The following is a 22,194-nucleotide window of genomic DNA, read 5'->3' as shown; positions in this document are numbered from 1 at the left end:
TAAAAGTATGGAGGTCATTCCCTGAGATCTCTCCCTCCTCTCCTTCTCACATCACTCAGGTGCCTTCTGGTATTATCTCCTCCTCCACCCGTGTCATATAGAGAGATGTTCTTATTCTTTATTGAGTCAAACCCCTCTTTACCTGTCCCAGTGGTCCCCTCACAGCATATTTCATCCAGCATATTGCTGCCTCCATCATCTCCATTCTCTCATTTATCTCCAGTATCTTCCTGTGTACTGGTAGCTTTCCTCTGTCTACAAAAATGTCTATGTCTTCCCCATCCTTAAACAAAAATCTCTCCTTGGATCCATCCATCCCTTTGCATTATTGTGCCATATATATCACCTCCCTTTTGTGGCTAAACTACTTTAAAAGCCCATTTACAGAAGCCACATCTATTTGCTTTCCTCTCTCTTCTTAACTCTTTACAATCTACAATCTACTATCGTTCCACTAAAACCTCTCTTAATGTTGCTAATCCTCGTCTTTCAGGATCACTTTGCAGCCATTCACACTGTTGTGAAAAAGGATCCCCTTTTAATCAGTCGGCAAACATTTATTAAGTGCCCGTTATGTGCCAGGCACGATACTAAGCACTGGAAATACAAAGAAAGCACCACCTCACCATGGCCACTCCTTTTCAGTCATCTCAGCTGGAGCTTTATCCAGATCATGCTCGGTAAACAGGAGTGGACTACTGGTCTCTGTTCTGGGCTGCCTTCCCTTCAATCTCGATATATTAGGCTACAGTTCTCTTTTATTGTCCTGACTCAGTTTCCCTAATTATCCTGACTCAGTTTCCCTAAATTGTCCTGCCTCAGTTTATAATTGTTCTGCTCAATCCTGCAAAACCACTTCTCCCTCTTAATCAGAACATTTGATAAGGATAAAAGATCTTATACTTTATAATATCAGAATGCCTTTTCCTATCCCAAACTATCAGAATATCAGATACCGTCTTATCAAGATGCCTCCTCCCATCTCCGGAGGCTCATCCCATTGTTAGAGTCCTGTTCCCACTCTCAGTACCCTGACTCCACCCCTGACTCAGTTTACCCCCTGAGTCTGAGCCATATACATACATATATATATATATATATATATATATATATATATATATATATATATATATATATATATATATATGTGTGTGTGTGTGTGTGTGTGTGTGTGTGTGTGTGTGTGTGTGTGTGTCATTGAGAACTCACATTGTTTGCTGGATTCTTGGAGACGATAGTCTCATTCAGCCCTGGGACCAAACCATGGATCCATTTAGTTCCAGCAAATTTCTCCCTTTTAAATAAAATATTAAATACTCTCTAATTTCTATCTTGCCTCAGTTTCTCCAGCATTACAGATACTGTTTTATTAGGAGCTTTCATCACTTCTCATGGATTCAATTATCATCTCTATGCAGATGATTCTCAAGTCCACTTGGACTCCCTGCTGACCTCCAGTCTGGAATCTCCAATTTGCCTACTGGCAATGTCCTATACACATCTTAAACTCAATGTGGCCAAAATGGAACTCTCTCTATCCCCTACCCTCAATACACTTGCCACCATTTTCCCAGTCACCCAGATTCACAACCTTCTTGTGAACAATTCTTAACTTTTTCACCACTTTCCAAAATAACATGTTGCCAAGACCTGCCAACTTTACCTTTGTAACAAATCTCACAGATACCTTCTTATCTCTTCTAACAGTGCTACTACTTTGGAGTAGGCCCTCATTAATTCACACCATGGACTATTGAAACCACCTCCTCCTTGGAGTTTCTACCTTCAGGATATTCCTATTCTAGGCTGTCTTACGCTCAATTGTCAATATTGAGATCTGGGATTTGATGTTTCATGTTCATGGGGGACAGGTAGACACTTGGGGAGGGGGAGGCTGCTGTCCCTCAGTTGCTGACTCTTCCCATCCCAGACCCTCAGGGAGGGGGGATCACAACAGTGAAGAGACAGATAGGAGCTCGATAGACAGAACCTGGTGACACCCCGCCTGTAGGGTACCCTTTAGGTGTAACTATATTCCATGAGAGAGTACAAAGAATAGTGGAGGAGGGGAGCAGGGGGATAAATAGGAGTCTGTGACTGATGTAGCTGATGCAGATGCCACATGATGTTCTTTAGGCACCAGAAACACTGGGCTCCCATCTTGTGAAGGATTTGCAGGGGCCGTTCTCTTTGATACCAGGAAGGTTTCTCTATGGGAAGAGGTTAGAGACAAAGTAAGAGGTACAACAGACACCACGGATGGGAAATGTGAAGTAGAGTGGAAGAGCGTATAAAAGAGAAATTTCCTAGTAGAACTCACAATTACCCAGTAGAAAGGGGCAACCCATGAAGTGGGGGCATGTCCTTAGCTGTCAGGCTAAATCTGGAAAGGGACATAGCACCCTAAAAGAGGCAGTTGGCTGTCAGGAGAAGGGGGGTTGGGAAGCACAGTGGGGTTAGGAGTGGCACCATGTAGCAAGGGAGAGAGGAAGACACCCCAATAAAGAGTGTCATGGAGGACTGACCCAAAGGAGGGCAGTAAGTATGGCAGGGACCCTGAGTATATTTATAGGGAAAATTTAATCTCAGGGACATGATTGGGATCTCTGACAGGACATAGCGGGGTGAGGCTGCTCATGACTTCCACGCTGTGTTGGCCAAAGGGATTTGACATGACTTGGATTTCTGACTGGACAAACTCCCCAGAGGCAGGGGCCGTGGAGCTAAAGTGATCTCCATCAGAGCCTTCTCCTTGCCTGCCCCAAAGAATTTCATCAAAGCTCCAATTTCTCTGTGCCAACCCGACCCACCATTCAGGACCTCATCATGATGTGCTGGTACTTAAAAGGAGTTAGCAGTGGGGGTGGGTGACCTTTGTAATTTCAGAAAGAGAAGAGTCTATGGGGGAGTGAGGGAGAAGGCTGATTGCTGAAAGAGGAGGGAAGGAAGGAGGTCTCACTTTGGAGGTGGAAAGGAGTTCATTGACAACTGCTTCTAAGGAGGAAGAAAATAGTGAAGGAAGATGAGGGCCTGATACTGAATAAAGCTTGAGGGGTTTGGTGCTTCAAAAGTCTACTTGTTCTATATTGGGAGGGAAGAGTTGGTACCCCTGGGGCAATTGGCATCAGGAGGACTGGGGTCCATGGGCACTAGGAGATCTCCAGCCAAATGTAGAACAGTGGTCAACCAGAAATTGTATAGACAAGTTGTAGTCTGCATTGTAAAAAAAAAAAAAAAAATTCACAGGAAAGGGGCCCTACCATGGGAAAGTGTAATAATTGACATTTTTTGGGAGGCAAAGTGGAAAAGGGGAATCTTTGGGCCAAGCCTACAGGGCAGTGGCAGAAAATCACTAGAATAGAGTCTAGAATGGATACCATCTTTGATTATAGAAAATAAAAAAAAACTAGATAATTAGAGGGGTCATGAATCAGAGACTGAGAGTCTAATGTAAATGAAAACAGAAGATGGATTATGAAGAGAGGGAAAGAAATAATTTTTGGAAAGGGATACAAAAACTGAATGAAAAAAAGCCTCTTGTACTGGGCAAGAAACACATTGAAAAACAAAGATACATGCAGAATATAACTTGGGGAAGGGGGGAATTGGTTTTTATTTTGTAGGAGTTGCCATCCTACTTTTAGAAAAATCAAAAAGAAATATTCAAAAACTAAAGAGAGTTTATTATGTTGAAAGGAACCATAGACAACAAACCACTATCATTAGTAAACTTAATGCTCCAAAGGGCTAAGCATCCACATTCATAAAGGAAACATTCATTAAGCTTCAAAAAGTCATAGGCAGTAACACAAAAAATAAGGGAGACTTCAGTGACACTCTATCAGTTTGCATAACTCTAATAGGAAACTAAACAAAAGGGACAGCGTGGAACTGACAAATTTCTGGAGTTAAAAGATGTATGACATATTCCAAATGAAATTACTAAATAATATACCCACTTCTGTGTATCACAGAACTTGTATAAAAATTGATAAATTGGGTAAAGATATTGCAAACAAAATTTTTAAAAGGCAGATGTGGTGTTTTGCTAGGCATATGACAAAGTTCTGCTTTTTTGTTGTTGTTTTATTTTGTTTTGTATTTTTTCCTTTCTTTTTTCTTATTCTGTTTTTTTTTAATAATATAAATAAAAATTTAGAAAGGCAGATGAAGAAATTAAATTGATTCTATATAAAACTAGTTAACTTAAAGTGATTCTAATGTCTATGATTACTGACTCAGTTCTGTAATCGATTCTATTGCATATTATTGCCACATTTTGTATGATTGCCCAAGTCACGTTTGTTTGTCCCTTTGCCGCGGACATGACTTTAGAAGTTCAGTTTTCTTGCTAACCGTTGTCCCATTCTTGCCTCAAGGAAATTTGTTCTATTCTTTGTTCTATGTTTATAAAAAGGAGCTCTGTCTCCTCTGGCTCACGGGCCTGATGTCCATTTGATGTCCTTTGTCAATAGGTCCACGCCCTGCTAAGGAATTGATAAAGCTCAGAATTCTGCACCTCAGTTTACTTTTATTAAATGCTTCAAGACGTGTATCTATCTATCTATCTATCTATCTATCTATCTATCTATCTATCTATCCATCCATCCATCCATCCATCCATCCATCCATCCATCCATCTATCTATCTATCTATCTATCTATCTATCTATCTATCTATCTATCTATATGTATATATATATAAAACACATCTATTTATGTATATAAAACACATCTTTTTTGGACCATAATGCCATAAACTTAGTAAGTGGGTTAGGGATCCCAAATAAAAGATGCAGACACAACTGGAGATGTACCAGTGAAATCTTAAATGATGGATCCAAAAAGGAATAGAAACAATTACTTCGAATATAACAGAAAATGGCAAGGCGGAGTCAGCATAGCAAAATTCCAGGGGGACAATGGTGGTGTGGGGAGCAGGGGAGGGAAATCGCATCCCTATTATCATATATGACCAAAATGACAAAACCAATGAGGTTTCAAAGTCCTAAGGGGCAGAGTCAGCACCCCAGCTCTGCCGCTCCCTCGCTGTGTGACCTTCAGCAGATCTCTGCCTCAGTGTCAACAGCTGCCAAATCCGAATCCTGCTCCATTCTGACCCCACGCCTTCCCTGTGACGGGGGCAGGCCCCTCCGGACCCGGGCTCCGCAGGGTGGCTCCCTGCCCCGGGCCCTGGGGTCTGCCCCGCTCCCTTTGCGGCCCGGGCCTCTCTGCAGGTGCCCCTCCCGCGAGCGTTGTCACCCCCCCTCAGAGGGAGCTCGCCAAGAGCCCCGGGCCTCTTCGCGCTTTCCTGACGGCAGCCCCGTGGAGCGGCTCTCCGCAGCCCTGCAGCTCTCGGTAACATCGATGGGCTTTAGCCTTCAAGCTGCTGCGGGGGGGGGGGGGGGGGGGGGGGGGCGGGGGGCGGGGAGCGGACTGTCAAACGCCGATTCTCCCGGCAGCTCGAGGGCAGGATGGGGAGAGGCGGCTCCGGGCCGGCCAAGTGGGGGGGGGGGGCCCGCGCCCCGCGCTCCGCGCGCTCCTCGCTCCGGGCAGGAGAGCCCCGGCGTGGGGAGCGATTGGAACAATGTGTGCGGCTCTCCCGGTGTGAGGAGAGGCTGCGGCCACGTGAGTATCTGGGTGGGTGCGGGAGGGAGGGCGGCTTTGTCCTAGAGAGAGCGGGAGGGAAGTGCCCAGCCCGGCGCAGGCAGCCTTTGTTCCCTCCCCCTCCTCCCGGGCTCCGGGCTCCCTCATCCTGCCTCCGGACCTCTCCGGGGCCGCGCCGCAGCCGGGGAGAGCCCCTGCTTTGTCCCGGGGCTCCGCCGAGTCTTTCCCGGGAGCGGAGGAAACAAGAGGACAGCCGCCGCTGTCCCAGGGCTTTCCTCCTTCTGGTACCAGGGAGAGCTCCCGCCTGGCGAGAGCCGGGAAGAGCGTGCTGCCCCCCGAGCCTCGGCGCGCCCGAGTACTTGCAAGAGCAGGGGTAGGTGACAGCCTGACAGCACCGGGACGAGAATGTCTTTACTTCTTATTGGGGGTGCGGGGGTAGCTCTGACTCCTCTTTCCCTTGCCTGTGGGATGGGAGGAGGGCTGTGTGCGCGCGCGTGTGTCTGCACTTGTGTCTGTTTGTCCAGGGCTCTGTGCCTAGCCAGGCAGGTGACTTAGCTAGGGTGATTTCGAGTTGCATGAATGCAAGCACACCACGGAGTCCGGGGTACACAATAGAGGTCCGGTCTTGGAGTCAGGGAGACCTGGTTCCGTGTCTTACCTGCTGGCTTGGCCATGTCACCGTGAGTAAATGGTGACCCCTCTGTGTCCCGGGCAACTCCCTACTCCCTGGCTGATTGACATGAGCAGCAGGACAAGCTGGAGGGCCCCCTCCCACCAGTGAAATCCCAGGGCTGGAGAAAATGACCTGCCCGGAATAGCCGTAAACCCCTGTGGTCCTGGCCAGACCACGCCTAGAATGCCGTGCCCATTTCTGGGATCCACAATAGGAGGGACGGGGACGGGGACGGGCAGGGAGGGTGAGGGGCCTGAAACCCCCGCCCAGGAGGAACGGATGGGAGGAGGAGGATCATGGGGTGGAAGGAGCCCCGATGTGGAATCACATTGAGTCCCCACTTTCTGGGGGACTGTGGGCACACCACTGAACCTCCCTCCCTAGGCCCGTCTGGTTTAAGGGGACCCTCCGCCTCCAAATTCCCTGAATCTCAGGGGCTGAAGAGAAGCAGCAGGGGCAGGGAGAGCTGTTCTCCCCGACCTGAAGGTCTGCCAAAGGGCGACGGGATCAGACTTTGTGGGGCTTCGGAATGAAACTAGAATCAAAGGGAGAGACAAAGCTCCTGGAACACAGTAGGTGTTTCGCAAATGCTTCTGGGATTGAGGGATTAGAGGATTGATTACAGGAATTCAGGTTTGTCTCAACATATTGATAAACTGAGTTTTCCAAAGTGGAATGACCCAAGTTGGGAGTTGGTGAGTTTCCCATTACTAAAGGACCACAAGCAGAGAGCGGATGGCCTTATATCAGGGCTATCCTAGAGAGGATTCATTGTGTCTCAGTTTGAGACTGATTCTCGGGCTAAGATTTGAGGCTTCTGTGATTTGTCTGCTTTGACCCTGCTTTGATGGCAGGGACTTGGGGAGGGGCATTTTCATTTCTTTACTCTTCTCTCCTAGAAAGTTGGTTACATCTCTTTTTCTTTTCTTTTTTCCCCCTGAGGCAATTGGAAGTGTTAAGTGTCTAAGGCCATATTTGAACTCGGGTCCTCCTGACTTCAGGGCTGGTGCTCTATCCACTGCACCACCTAGCTGCCCCAAGATCTCTTTCAAGCGCAAATACACAAGTATTGTTGCTCAGTTCCTTCTTCATATGGAGCCTGGTAATGGTTCTTTGAAATTATTCCCAGGAGGGTTCTGGCCCCATGGGGCCCTTTCATGACTTCATTATCTCCTAATTGCTAGATCACTTTTCTGCCTTTTTCTTCTTAAAGGGACATCATTTGTTTAATGTCTGCTGGGTCTATGTCCCCAGGGGTCTTGAGGCACACCAGTGTTTCTCATAGGATCAGGGCTGCCTTTTTCCTCTGGGCCTTTGCTCTCTGGCTCCCCTTCTTTGAGAGGTATGAGAAATCCCTTCTTGCATCTTTTGTTCCCATTCCCACCTTCCCCTGGCCCTCTCTTGCTGGCTCAGACTCTAGACTTCCTTTCCCACTTTTCTGGGAAGGCCTCTCCTCCTAGGGTTTGGGCTCTCCCCATGTCTAGTATTCCTTGGTTCTTACTGGCTGTGGCACTCACTCCTTGGGCAGCCCCGTCCCTTGCTGAAGCTACCTCTTAGTTGTCTCCCTCTCCTTTCTCTCTCACCTCCAGGATGGAGCGCTTCTGGGATAAGACCAACTTGTATTTCTGGAAGTCTCCAAGGGGGACAAAGGACCATCCCCACGAAGCTCCTTTTGGGGGAGCAAATGCCAGCATGATTCCCATTTGATATTATGAGGAAATCTAGATGGTTGATCTCACATAATATTGTTGAATAGCACTACTTTTTAGAACTAAGTTTTAAACTATATACTTTTTTAAAACACAAAAAACCTAGTTCAATATGTAACCCATAGGGATCCTTTCCTATAGATTAGGGCCACTGTTTTTAATTTCCTTTGACATCACTGATCTTGTTCAATCCCCTCATTTAGCACAAGAGGAAACTAAGGCCAAGGGGCTAGAACAGACTTCAGAGACTATCTGAACGATTTAATTTACAAATGATGGAACTGAGGCCCAAAGAGGGGACCTGATCACAGTCACTATACACAGTTCACTAGTTGTAGGACTATAGGGAACTCAGAAGTCATCCAATCCAACTCTCGCATTTTACAGAGAAGAAAGGAAACTAACTTCCGGAGAGGGGGAGTCACATAGGTCTGGTGCTGTAGGGCGCCTCAGAGGCCATATAATGAAAACTTTCCATGTTACTGCTCTGGGAACACATGCCTTAAGTGACTTGCTTAGGGTTACACAGGTCATCAGTGACAAGCAAGAGTTAAGCCTGGGTCTCTTTGACTCCAAATCTAAGCACTTCCATTTTACCACAAAATGGGCTCCTTGCCAATTTCCACTCTCTCCCTTTGAAGCCCACATATCTATGTCCATGTGTGGACGGTTAGTATGTAAAATCTATGTCTACTTTGGTGAAGTAGTCTATACTGACTCAAAGATGAGGGGAAATGGAAAGTAGAACAAGAGAGAAATCCCATTTAGTTGGGGGAGTGGAGTTTAGTTAACACTTTCCAGTGAATGCTATTCCCCTAATCTCTATCCTTCCTTTGTTTTATTCACTTAGCTCCTCCCATCCTTGCACAAAACCTAGACAGGAAATAGAGATTCAAAATATTTTTTCCTAGAGAAAATTGACTTTAAATCTAATAAATAAGAAATATCGAACTTAGATTTTATTCATCACTACTCAGCAATTCTTCAAAGATTTTGAGCCTAAGAAATATTTGCTAATTGTCACAATTTCCCCACATATAAGATTTATTTTCTGCTCCCACACATACTCACACTAAATTATTTAGTCCTTCAATCCATATGAGATTTTCTTTGGTTAGTGCCAGTCAATCTAGAAGTTTCTCAAAGTCCAACCCTTTCCAGATCTTAAAATAGTTGTTCAATACGTATAGTAGATTCACCATCGATATCTGTGATGTTTTGAGACTGGTTACTTAATAGAAAAGGGCAGCATCATTATTCTGTTTCCTTAGCATAGTAGCTATAGAAAGGAGCTTTTCTGGGAAGCGAGATCACTCCAGATGCAAGTTTTATAGATAGGCTATCTTTTTTCTCTTTGATGACAGTACTTGGATTGATGCCTGTGATAATCTTGGAGATAGGTGAGAAGAAAATGATGCATTCCCATTAGACTCTGATAGACAGATTTTTTCCTAAAATCCACAGGGTGGTAATGCTAAAGTGTCACCAAAGTACTATTCTAATGAATAAGTTATTAAATACAGTTGTTTCCGTGATAGAATGCTCGCAGGAGCTTTCCACCACCTTGGTGCTGAAGTAACTTCCATCTCTTAAACTAAACTCCTATGTAAATCCTTTTAAGCTTTTCATTTTAACAAAAGACAAAATGGGATAAAGGAATTCACACATTCAGGATAGAGCATTATGCAGATAGAAAATCAAAGAATTTAATTCAGGCCAATAACTATATATTGAAAACTTAGCAGAAGAAACTAAAGATTTTAGAGAAATTATGTATCTTTTAACATTTAATGAAAGAAAATAATCCCTCGTGTTTCTTGACTTAGATCTTCTAGAGAGATGAAAATAGATGTGAGAATAGGAGTCAACAGGATCCATAGGAAAGAATACTGAATTTAGAGTCAGAACTACTTAAGTTCAAATCCTGCTTCAGACAATTTCTAGTTGTATGATTTCAAACAAGTTGCTTAACCTCTGTGGTCTTAAGTTTCCTCCTTTGTAAAACGAGAGGGTGAGAACATAAAACCCTGAGGTATCTTTCATATCTAAATCTGTGACTATGGTCCTGTGAACCATCTAAGACCTTAAAGAAGTGAGTGGTTAAGAATTGGGCAAACAAACAAAAAGAAGCTAGTGGGTAAAAAGGAAATTGCACATTTGTTTGGCAGTAAAAGAGAGAGATAGCTTTGTTCAGAATGGGGCCCCACATGAAGAACATGTGCAATGGCAGAAAGACTAGATTTGAAGATAGAGGACTCATTTTTGAACCCCAGCTCAATTACTGAGTAAAATGATTATAGACTTACTCACTATTTGATTTTTGATGCTCTGGGGTTATTAATTATATTTTAACGAACCCTGGGTACTTTTGCAAATATTTGTCTGGATGCCTGCTTAAATACTGATAAAGTCTCAGTTAAACTTTTGATATTTAATAAATTTCATTCAAATTAAGATCAATAATATTCTTATATTTATTTCTTCCAAATTTTGTTCTTCTGAGTGGGGAACAACCAAATCTTCCATGATTAATAGGAGATAGCCAGTTCAGTAGTATCTCCACTGTTATATAGTCTGTAATAGATGATCTTTGATATGATGGACAATTTAATAGATAATTCTAATATTGATAAATTAGTCTGAAATCCTATTTACATTAAAGAAACTCATTACTTTTCACTGAAAATCCTATTTACATTAAAGAAACTCATTACTTTTCACTGAATTTCTCAAATTCAGCACTTTATTTTGTTCTATTTTGCCTACCCAAACCATGAACGAGCTGCTACACAGGCTAAACTCCAATTAGTTTGTAATGTTACAGACTGTGATAGTAGGAGGTAGTCAAAAGATGGTACAATGAAAAAAAAATAGTCTTTTTTTAAAAAAAGCTGCACTATGCCATAATACCACTAGATGTCAAGGAAAGACTGTACTATGTTTCTCAATTGCAATTAATAGGTGAGTGAGCATTTATTAAATATCTACTTTGCACCAGTCTTGCAAAGGCATATAGAGGAATCTAGGTGATGCTGCAGTAGACTGCTGGCATGGATTCAGGAATATCTGAGTTCAAATCTAGCCTCAGACATTTGAGATCCTGGGCAAATCATTTAATCTTGTTTCCCTGAGTTTCTTCATCTGCACAGTGAGCCAGAGCAGGAAACCACTCTTTATCTCTGCCAAGGAAACCCAATTGGATCCCAAAGAGTTAGACATGAACAGCAGCAGCAATATGGTTTAGTAGATAGAATGCTGAGTAATGTCAGAGCCAGGAAGACTTGGGGTCAAAACCCACTTACAATACCTACTGAGAATGTGCGATACTTAGCAAGTTACTTAACCCTGTTGGCCTCAGTTCCTCATCTGTAAAATAAGCTGGAGAAGGAAATGGAAAACCATTTCAGCATTTTATTAAATGACTGAACAACAATAATAATAGATGGGAAGTGAAGTATCCTATGATGACAGTTTCTTGCTGGAAGGAACAGCCAGCAGGTCAATTTGACTGCCCAGTAGAACACACAATGGGAAATATTATATAATAAAGATAAGATGGAGTCAGGGTGACTAAGGAGCTTCTCTTTGATCTTAGGTGTACCCTGAAAGCACTATAGAATTTATTGAGTAGAAACAGCAATATCCCTTTTGACAACTAGATGTCACGAAAAGACTACTATATTTCTCAATGGCAATTGGTCAACAAGCTTTTATAAAAGCACTAAATTTGTATGTAGATGGGAAATGAAATGGCATATGGGATATGGGACATGGGAAGTAAGCATATTTGAGGGACCAGTAGAGTCCCCAAAAAGGAATAATAATAACAAGGCTAAAAAAATAGATTGTAGTCAGGATTTCAAGGACTTTACAAGACATAAAGAAGTTGATTTTATCCTTGAGTATATTGGGCCTCTAGCATACTTTGAACAGGTTTATTTTTTTGATCATTGCTTTAGGAATATCCCTTTGGCAGCTGAGTGAATGATGGAGTAGGCAGGGGGAAAACTTGATACAAGAAGTTGGATTAAGATGTCATTGCAATAGTCCAAGTGAGAGGTGATGAGATTGCACAAATGGAATGAACAATGCCAAAGTTTTTGACATAAAAACAACACTCCTCACTGAGGAAGGCACAGTATCACCCTGAGCTGCAGTAAGAATGTCTAGGGCCTGTTAGTCTTGTAAAATAAGTGTGGCCAAGGATTGTTGTTGCTGATCTAGAGCTAGAATGCTGGCAGAAAAGTGGCTCTTGATTTCAGCAAGATGTCTGGAAATGTCATTGTAAATCCTCTGGGATTCTGTAACTCCTGGGGTTCCAGTTCTAAGGCCCCCACCTCCCATTTTTCTTACAAATGCAAAGATAGTTAAGAGAAGCAATGCCTTTCTGGTCCTGCTAAGGAAGACAAGGGAGCCAAGAGGAAATCGACTGTACATTGGAAGGAAAACAAGAACAATAGAAGAGATTGTAGTCATTGCAAGGATTAAAGTGCAGACACAAGTCTAAAAGGTGGAAGAGTTCTGAGGAGAGTATTGCCACAGATAAAGAATAGGCCACAATCCAAAGAAGGAAGAAATGAAGAAATCTAAGTAAGTAGCCTCTGAAATGTGCCTGGATCATGGGTAGTTAAATTTTATCTGTGAGTGATATGAGAAAGACCATGGAGGAATTAGGGTCTGGGTTCAAGATACAGTCTCTCTGGTGAATTGGCTTATTACTAGAGATGTTATGGAAGGCCCAGAGATATACACAGCTAGGATCCTAAACTACTGGGACAGGGGTATTAAGGTTAGTCAGGAAGTGAAGATTTAGGAGGTGATACTTAAATTGGCATAGGTCCCGTTGAGGTGGCCCTGACAGTATATACCCGTACTCCTTTCCCTAAACAGGCTGTTTGAAGAAGGAGGATGTGTAACGAGCTGTCGTCTCCAGAAGCTGCTGGATCGCTCTCTGGGAAGAGATCTGCTGTGTCTACTCAAATCTCTCAGACAGATTCTTCTTCCTGTAACGAACCGTTGTCTCCAGGCACTTGCTGTTAACTCTTGTCCAAAGAAGTGACTTCCCTTCCTGCAGAGAGCCCCGTCAAGCCTGATGCAATTCAGAGTCTTCTTCTTTCTCTGAGAGTCCTCTCTTTTATTCTCCCAGAGAATGGGCGTGGGATAATGCAAGGGCTTCTGGGAAGAACCACCCCAGCCAATGAGCTTGCCCCCTCTATCAAGTCAACCTGAGTTCTCACCTTGTAATTGTCCAGAAAACCTCAGTTCTCACTTAGTAATCCTAACATCTCCCCCTTTCTTTTGATTTAGAACATAGGACAGTCATGACCTTGAAACATAAATCCATCAATATGGGAAGTATTACAGATAATTACATAAATTACATAAGCACATAGTAACATAGTAACGTAACACATGCTAGAAGTATATAACATAATCATAAATTGAAAATTTATAAATGTCCATAAGTCCATTGTCCATTAGTCTCATCTTGTGTGAGGAAGTCCAATGATTCCTGCTGGTTTTTAAAGTTCTTTAACAGTCTTCTTATTATCCATGCTCTTTCAGTGTCAGATGTTTCTTAGATCTTCTCCTTTATTTTGAGGCCTTTCTCTTTTTCTGTCTCTCTCTGATGGACAAGGCGAATATGACTCGTTGGCACCCATCTGATTCCTTCTCCTGCTGAAGAAATACAAGCAAACCCTCTCCCCCAGGCAGTTAACCTATCTGGTCCCTTCCATTCACCACTTTCTGGATCTCTCCACATCACCTGGCGATTATCTAAGGACAGTGGAGATGCTCTCACTGGACACTGCCCTTCTGGTGGGTTATAAAACCTGTCTGCTGGAGCCAGTGCATCTTTGTCAAAAATTAGAAAATTAATGGTATAGAGAACTAAATTTAGAAGTTCCCTAGGGCTACCTGTGGCTCCCCCTTTCTTTTGTTTTTGGAGGAGTGTCTTAATATCTCTGTTTCTTCTCTCTACTATTGCCTGCCCTTGAGGATTAAAGGGTATGCCCGTGGTATGTAAAATCTTATACTGTGCACAAAAGTGTGTAAAATGTTTGGACGTATATGCAGGTCCATTGTCTGTTTTTATTGCTTGTGGCACACCCATAATTGCAAAAGCCTGTATAAGGAATTCAGTGACCACTCGGGCTGTCTCTTTTGCTGCTGGCATTGCAAATGTGAATCCTGAAAAGGTGTCTACCACAACATGAATAAAAGATAGACGACCAAAAGATTTATAATGGGTCACATCCATTTGCCAGATTTCATTGGGTCTCAAACCACGAGGATTCTTCCCTGGAGGGAGTGTAGGAGCGTGGAAAGGAAGACAAGCTGTACAGCTTTTTACTATGCTCCTAGCTTCCTCTCTTGTGATTCCAAATTGTAAACGTAAAGCTCGAGCAGCCTGATGATATTTAGAATGAGATTCTTGTGCTTCCTGAAATAAAGGACTACTGGCTAACATGGTTAGAAGGCTATCTGCCTTTGAATTTCCATCAAAAATGGGACCTGGAAGTCCACTATGTGAGTGGACATGCAAGATATAAATCTTGCCTGGATGTTTTCTCACTTGCTCTTGAAGTTCCTTAAAGAGCTGATAAATATTGGAGGCTGCAAATTTTATTTGGGCTGTGGCAATTCTTTGTACTACACCTACTGAATAGGCTGAATCAGTAATTATATTTACGTCTCCTGGGTAATAAGTGAGAGCTAGCATGATAGCAAATAATTCATTCTGTTGAGTGGATTGAAAAGGAGTCCTGATTACTCTCTTTATGGTTAAATCATGAGAGTATATGGCACAAATATTTTCTTTGGAGGCATCTGTAAAGATTGTTGGTCCTTTAAGAGGAACCTTAGAAACCTTTTCTTCAAAAATCCATCGCCAATTATGTAGTAGCCGGGTAATCTTTAATGGAGATCCATGTGCAAAATTTGGAGCGGTGGCTAATAAAATTTGCCATTCTGGGATGGTCTCACAGCATACATTAATCTGTGCGTTAGTATAGAATGTGTATATTTTTTCAGGACTTATCCCAGATAATTGTGTTACTCTCTTAATAGCCTTTAATAAAATCCTAGCCACAAGCACTGGGTAAGGTGTAAGGCTTTGTTCTGGTTGTGCTGGGAGGTTCACCCACTCAATCACTCTGTCTCCTTGGTGAAGGACTGCTGTGGGTGCCTCTTTTGTAGCAAAAACTGATATTTCCAAGGGTTTTTGAGTGACTCTTTCAACCACATTGGATAAAGCCAGTTCAACTTCTCTCAAAGCCTTTTGTGCTTCTTTTGTAAGCTGGCGTGGTGAATTTAAAGCACTGTCTCCCCTTAAAATGTCATATAGTGGTTGTAGTTGATTGGTAGTTAAGCCTAACACTGGACGCATCCATTGGATATCTCCTATTAATTTTTGAAAGTCATTTAAGGTGTTCAACTTCTCTGTTCTTAAAGAAAGCTTTTGTACTGTGAGTGTCTTAGGATATACTTCATATCCTAAATATTGAAAAGGAGCATGTCTTTGAATTTTTTCTGTAGCTATATGCAGTTTGTAGTACTTTAATGTTTCCATGGTCCTTTGTAGACATGCCTCTAACATTTGTTCCTCAGGTGCACATCCCAAAATATCATCCATATAATGTAACAATATTACTTTTGGAAAGGCTTTTCTTACTGGAGCAAGAGCAGCTGCAACATACATTTGGCACATAGTAGGGCTGTTTTTCATTCCCTGTGGCAAAACTGTCCATTCATATCTTTTATAAGGCTCAGCCAAATTAACACTAGGCACTGAAAAAGCAAATCTTTTCATATCCTCCTTATCTAGAGGAATAGAATAGAAACAATCCTTAATGTCTATAACCCATAGAGGCCATTCTCTTGGCAACTGAGTAGGAGATGGAAGTCCAGGCTGAAGAGTTCCCATAGTTTCCATCTGTTCATTTACTCTTCTTAGATCAGTTATCATCCTCCATTTTCCAGATTTCTTTTTCACCACAAATACTGGGGAATTCCAAGGACTTAGAGAAGGCCGCAAGTGTCCTTGGTCAAGTTGTTCTTGCACTATGTCTAATAAGGCCTGAATTTTATCACTTCTTAAGGGCCACTGTTCTACCCACACTGGTGAATCAGTCTTCCACTGAATAGGAACTGGTGAAAGTGCAGGTAGGCCTTCAACAGCAGCCCTGCCTAAAAAGCCGAAGTGCTTATTTGTAATCCTATCTGCTGTAAAATGTCTCTTCCCCACAGATTGATGGGGATTTTTTCAACCACAAAAGGAGTAAAAGCTCCTGTTTCTCCTTCAAATACCCATCTCAAAGGTCTAGCACTAACTTCTGCTGCTATTGATCCTCCCACCCCAGACATATAGGTGTCTGCTTTAATCTTTGGCCAGTGAACGGGCCAATTGGCACCTCTAATAACTGTACGATCTGCACCCGTGTCTACCAATCCTTCAAATGGTATTCCGTTTATATAAATAGTAAGCATAGGTCGGTCAGCTGTCACAGCTGCTGTCCAATATATTCCTGGATTTTGTTCATTGGAGTCAAAATCTAGGCGACTATCACTAGGTTGCTTATTAGGGGTCCGTAACAATAAGCCTGATGCTACTACTTCTCCTGGTTGATAAATCACACGTTGTCTGCCTGTGTTAGTGACTGGGATATTAGATACACGTTCTCCAGTCTCCCACATCAGTGTATGGATGGACACTGTTTTGTAGGCACTCTCAGAAGGTGAAATGGTCAAGCCTACTGTGCCTGGAGGCAAAGGATCCATAGGCTCAACAGGAACAGATTTCACTTCTCCAGGGAGTATCTCGGTAGTCTCTACTGCACACAACTCTATTTTTCCTAATTTCAATCCCTTTCTTCCATCTGATTGCCTTTTGGCTGATTGATCGTGTCTTAAAATTCTCTGGATGTAACCTCGGCTGCCATCATGCCCCACTTGGGGGCCTGAAGCTGGGCCCCACCTGTCATTTCCCTGTGTCAATCTACATTCAGAGGCCCAGTGGAGGCCCTTGTGACATTTTGGACATGGAGTTTTAGGTCTTCTCTCACCCTGTCTTCTCACTGTATCTCCATATCTACACTGAGCTCTTAGATGCCCAATTTTTCCACATTGAAAACATCGCCGAGTTTCTCTAGAAGGCCCTTGCCATGAGGGACCCTGTCTTTCCACATTCATCATTGTCCGGGTGTAAAAAGCATTTGTTCCCACTGTAGCACAGCGTCTTATGATCTCCTCTAAAGGAGCATCTTTGTCTAATCCCCATATAATTCTTTTGCAAATCTCATTGGCATTTTCCTTAGCCAGATGTCTGGTCATTATTTCTGTAGCTGAATTTTCTCCAATAGTTCTTTTGACAGCAGTTTGCAAACGTCCCACAAAATCTGCAAAAGGTTCATTGGGACCTTGCTGTATTTTAGTGAAAGCCTCTCCACGATCTTTCTGTCCAGGAAGGACACCCCAAGCTTTTATTGCAGCCTTAGCAATTTGCTCATATATTGTCATGGTATAATTAATCTGTTCCGAATTCTCTCCATACTGACCTTCACCAGCTAAGTGCTCAAAAGTGAATTGTGTGTTAACTCCTATTTCCAAATTGCATCTGACTTGAATTTTACATAATTCATGAAATTCCGCAAGCCATAATAAATTTTCTCCAGGTTCCAGGCATATCCTTGCTATGGATTTCCAATCATTCGGGGTTAGGACTTCATAAGACAAACCATCTAGTAACATTTTGACATAAGCTGATGTAGTCCCATAAAGGGTACAACCTTTTTTCAAATCCTTAATTTTATTCAAATCTAAAGGTGCATATCTTCTCATTTTATGACCTACAGAATCAATATTTTCAATCACAGGATATGCATGTATAAAATCACTTATATCCTGTCCTTCTCTCTTAGCTTTAACCAATGCTTTTTCTAATCTTGTCATAGGCTTAGGCTGCTTCACAGGCAATTCTGTTTGTGTTTCTGCCTCTTCCTCTCCTCCTTCTTGCTCCACCCATGAAGGGTTAATTGAGGGAGGAGATGGGAGGTGCTCCTGTTGCTCAGAATTGTACTTAACTTCATTGTTATCTGATTCATCCTTTTCACCTAGTTTAGTTGACACTTCCCCATTTTGCTCCTTCATCTCTTCCTTTAGAATAACATTGTTTAAAGCCAATTGGATTACATTGTATATATGAATTGTATCTTTGGAAATTGAGTTTGGCCTGGAATTGTAGTGTTCACCTAATTGCTTTCCTACTAATTCCCATTCATCTGGATCCAATTCTTCTTCCAGAGAAAAAGAAGGACATATAACCTTCACAGTTCTTAAAAGTTCAGTAATCTCCTCTAAAATTATAATCAATCCTTGGCTTTTCATAACCTTGATGATGCTCTCTAAACATTTTCCTTGAACAGAAGGTGTTTGCCCCATTTCAGCTATAAGAGATTCCTGGTTTAGTCCTTAACAAGTTCCTTATTTATCTATTAGCACACTCACTTAATCTTTAACAAAGTTTCCTCGTTACTCACGGTTCTGGGTCAGAGAGACTGAGATCTGGATGGGAGGCTTTTCCACTGAAATCAGGACCGTGTCTGTCCCTGTTCGGGCGCCAAATTGCGAAGGTCTGGTCTAGCTCCTCTTGTCAGGATAAGCAAAAGTCCTTGCCCCACGTTGGGCGCCAATTGTAACGAGCTGTCGTCTCCAGAAGCTGCTGGATCGCTCTCTGGGAAGAGATCTGCTGTGTCTACTCAAATCTCTCAGACAGATTCTTCTTCCTGTAACGAACCGTTGTCTCCAGGCACTTGCTGTTAACTCTTGTCCAAAGAAGTGACTTCCCTTCCTGCAGAGAGCCCCGTCAAGCCTGATGCAATTCAGAGTCTTCTTCTTTCTCTGAGAGTCCTCTCTTTTATTCTCCCAGAGAATGGGCGTGGGATAATGCAAGGGCTTCTGGGAAGAACCACCCCAGCCAATGAGCTTGCCCCCTCTATCAAGTCAACCTGAGTTCTCACCTTGTAATTGTCCAGAAAACCTCAGTTCTCACTTAGTAATCCTAACAAGGATGAGAAGTGGTATTGAGGGTTACTTGGCCCAGTGAGGTCATAATGTCCTAATTATGGCTATCCCTTCGGTGGACAGAAAACCTGTGCTGGACATGCTAATGGTATGGGAACATTGGGAAATGTTTACAGAGCCAATATCTGGTCCATTAGAGTTGGCCTTGTGACAAAAAGGAAAAGAAAGACCTCTTAAAATACCTGTGGTAGAAAACAGTGGACCAGAAAAAAAGAGAATCATGCCATAACAAAACTTCAGTTGTCCTTAATTCTCATATTATATGGAAGAAATTAGGGGTTATTTCTTTTTTTCTTTTTTTTTCTGAGGCAATTGGGATTAAGTGACTTGCCCAGAGTCACACAGCTAGGAAGTGTTAAGTGTCTGAGGCTAGATTTGAACTCAGCTTCTCCTGACTTCTGGGCTGCTGATGCTCTATCCACAGTGTCACTTAGCTGCCCCTGGGAGATATTACTTTAAGGAAGAAAAGGTCATTAATGCTGGGAACTCCCAAAATAAAAAAAGATAGTATCCTTTTGGTTCTGATAAGAAGAAGAGATTAGGATCATAGACTTCTGGGCAAAGCTGGAAACCCTAGTGCATAGCCAGTCATAAAGAGATTAAAATGTTGTATGACAGTTTCTACTACAGGGAGATAGGATTGTGTGGTTAGACCAGGAGAGAAGGATGGGGAATGTGCAAAATGTGTGCAGCATAAAAGAAAATGACAAAGAGAATAGGCACAAACATGGCCCCCAAACCCACAGTATCCCAATTTGCATGACAGCCTTCAGATGTTCAGGAGTCTTTTTGGATAGCAATCTCAGATTTTCAATTGGTTCAAAGGAATAAGTGTTGTTTGTGTTCTGGCCTGGCTTTTTTTCCTGAGGACTTTTCTCTGGTGTAGAGGGTCACAGTCAGTGGAGAAACTCTGAGTGAGATTTAAGATCCTTCAACCCAGAGGGAACCTGCTGACAATGTCTGGTTCGGCTCCCCATCTGCCCTAAGGGCTCTCGGCCTTCCTGAGAAGTAAAGGAGGGGGTGACCACCTGTGTTGTGATTGAAGCAGAGGGATACCAGGTGGCAAACTATGTACAATAATAGCAAGTTGTTGTTTTTGTTACATTATAAAAAGGGGAAGGTCCTTGAAATAAACGGACTCCATTTTCCCACCATCCTCGGGAGTCCCGCCTCATCACTTCTCCACTAGGAAGGGATATTGAATCACCCCGGTGTGGGGGCTCTAGAAAGCGATGGTACCCCAGCTTGTCACCCACCATGGGGGCTCTAGAAAGCAGGACACAACACTGTATTAAGAGTAAAACAGGTTTAATGTGGGAGATATAACTTTTGGGCAGGCCCTCAGATTTCACAGCAGTAGGAGTGGTCAGGATGACTCTATAAGGGGCCCTTTCACTGGGGGCTCAGGGGATCAGAGCCAGGGAATTGCATGGTTTGAAATAGATCTGCTCCTCTGGACTCCCAGTGGCAGGAGTCAGAGGGGTATAAGTGCTTGCGCTCAGCAGGTAAGTATTAGCATAGTCTACCAAGGTCTTTTGGACCTGTCCTAGAGATGGGGAGTAGCAGCTGATGCTGATTAGAGTCCCTTAGTATTAGGTGAGAAATGGCATATATTCCAATTCAAAGCTGCAAGGCTGTTCTAGGATCAATGTGGATTCTGAGCAGTACAATAAGAAGTGTGACTCATTCTAACTTAGTTTCAATAGACAACTTAGTAAGTGCCCATTTAAGAGTGTGGTTCAACCTTGCCTAAGGATTTGGGTGCCATGCAGAATGAAGGTTGTAGGTGATGGAAAGGGCAGAGGCTATTCCTTCTGTTATTTGCAGGTTGGCCTGTTGTCATTCTGCAAGGACCTGGGTATCCCGAAATGAAGGTTAACTTCATTAAATTAACTTCACTGAGGGACTTCATCTGTCTTCTCTGAACAACAGAGAAAAGCTTCAACCCACTTGGTAAAGGTATGAAATACCAAAATCATCTGCATTGGGGCACGCGTGTAAAGTCTAGCTGCCAGTCCCTCCTAGGAAAATGCCTCTGACATTGGGCAGGTTCTAAGAGAGAGGGAAGGTGGGCTGCTCCCTCAGTGTTGGTCTGTGTTCAGACAGCACATCCAGACTTGGGAAATAATTTCTGAAAGAACTTCCCTGGAAGAGCTATAAATTCTGCGGTCTGGGCTAAAGTGACTTGGGGCAAGGTTTGAGCTTCTAACATGTGTTGAAGACTAACCACGGTATATCCTGACTTATGGGTCCCTTCCTTTGTGAAACTCAAGCTGTCCCTGAAACCAGACCTCATCAGGTTTGTCTAGAGAGGGTCCTCTTTCAAATCAGGCTGGTTGGAGTAGGCAAAGAGTCTATTTTCTCCTCCTTATGGATCTGTCACTAAATTTGCCTTAGGCAAGGAGGTAGGATTTAGGGTGTGACAGGTCTTAATGGTTGAATCAGGTATGTCTATCAGTAAGGCCTCAGGAGATGACTTCCTGAATAGATTCACATAGAGGTTTCCAAAGACTGAAATTTGGAATCCATGGTCTACAAAAACCTGCCATCCCTAGAAAAGTTCTGAGCTGCCACTCCTTCCCTCCCTTCTTCCCTCCCTCCCTTCCTCCCTTCCTCCTTTCCTCCCTTCCTCCCTTCCTCCTTTCCTTCCTTTCTCCCTTCCTCCCTTCCTTCCTTTCTCCCTTCCTCCCTCCCTCCCTCCCTCCCTTCCTTCCTTCCTTCCTTCCTTCCTTCCTTCCTTCCTTCCTTCCTTCCTTCCTTCCTTCCTTCCTTCCTTCCTTCCTTCCTTCCTTCCTTCCTTCCTTCCTTCCAGCAGGAGTGGGGTAGCCAAGAATAGCCTGGGGTTGGGAGAAAGGGGTAAGAACTTGGCTAAGATATCAGCTCTCCTGGGTGGTGATTTTAGCCTTTTGAAGTGAAACTTTAGTCCTCCAAAATTCAGCATGTCAATAGTAGCTTGGATGGAGGATTCCCAAGAAGAACTGCAAATGAGAATTTTATCAACATACTAGATAAGCTATCTGTTAATTTGAGGATTCAAAGGACTTTGCCTGGGGGTTGGCCAAATTAGTGGGGCCTGTCCCTCAACCCTTGGGGCAGCACAGTCTAGGTGAGTTGTTGGGGTTGT

At 43.2% G+C, this 22,194-nt stretch overlaps 1 long non-coding RNA gene across 4 annotated transcripts in view; it reads left to right on the top strand.

The window, feature by feature from the left end:
• Positions 1 to 5,106: 5,106 nt before the first annotated feature.
• LOC141548287 (uncharacterized) overlaps positions 5,107 to 22,194 on the top strand; it is a 124,584-nt gene continuing 107,496 nt past the window's right edge. The window contains exon 1 of one of the 4 annotated variants that reach the window (XR_012483883.1): positions 5,107 to 5,357. This is a non-coding gene — a long non-coding RNA (uncharacterized LOC141548287). Of the gene's footprint in view, positions 5,358 to 5,539; positions 5,628 to 5,695; positions 5,980 to 19,480; positions 21,030 to 22,194 lie in introns of those variants that run through there. The other 3 variants (XR_012483885.1, XR_012483884.1, XR_012483886.1) reach the window with 3 other exon arrangements.

The sequence above is a fragment of the Sminthopsis crassicaudata genome, chromosome X, assembly GCF_048593235.1.
Source record: "Sminthopsis crassicaudata isolate SCR6 chromosome X, ASM4859323v1, whole genome shotgun sequence".
In the NCBI taxonomy this organism is placed as follows: Eukaryota; Metazoa; Chordata; class Mammalia; order Dasyuromorphia; family Dasyuridae; genus Sminthopsis; species Sminthopsis crassicaudata.
Note: the sequence above shows the minus strand (reverse complement) of the source record. Positions and strands in the feature narration are given on the sequence as shown.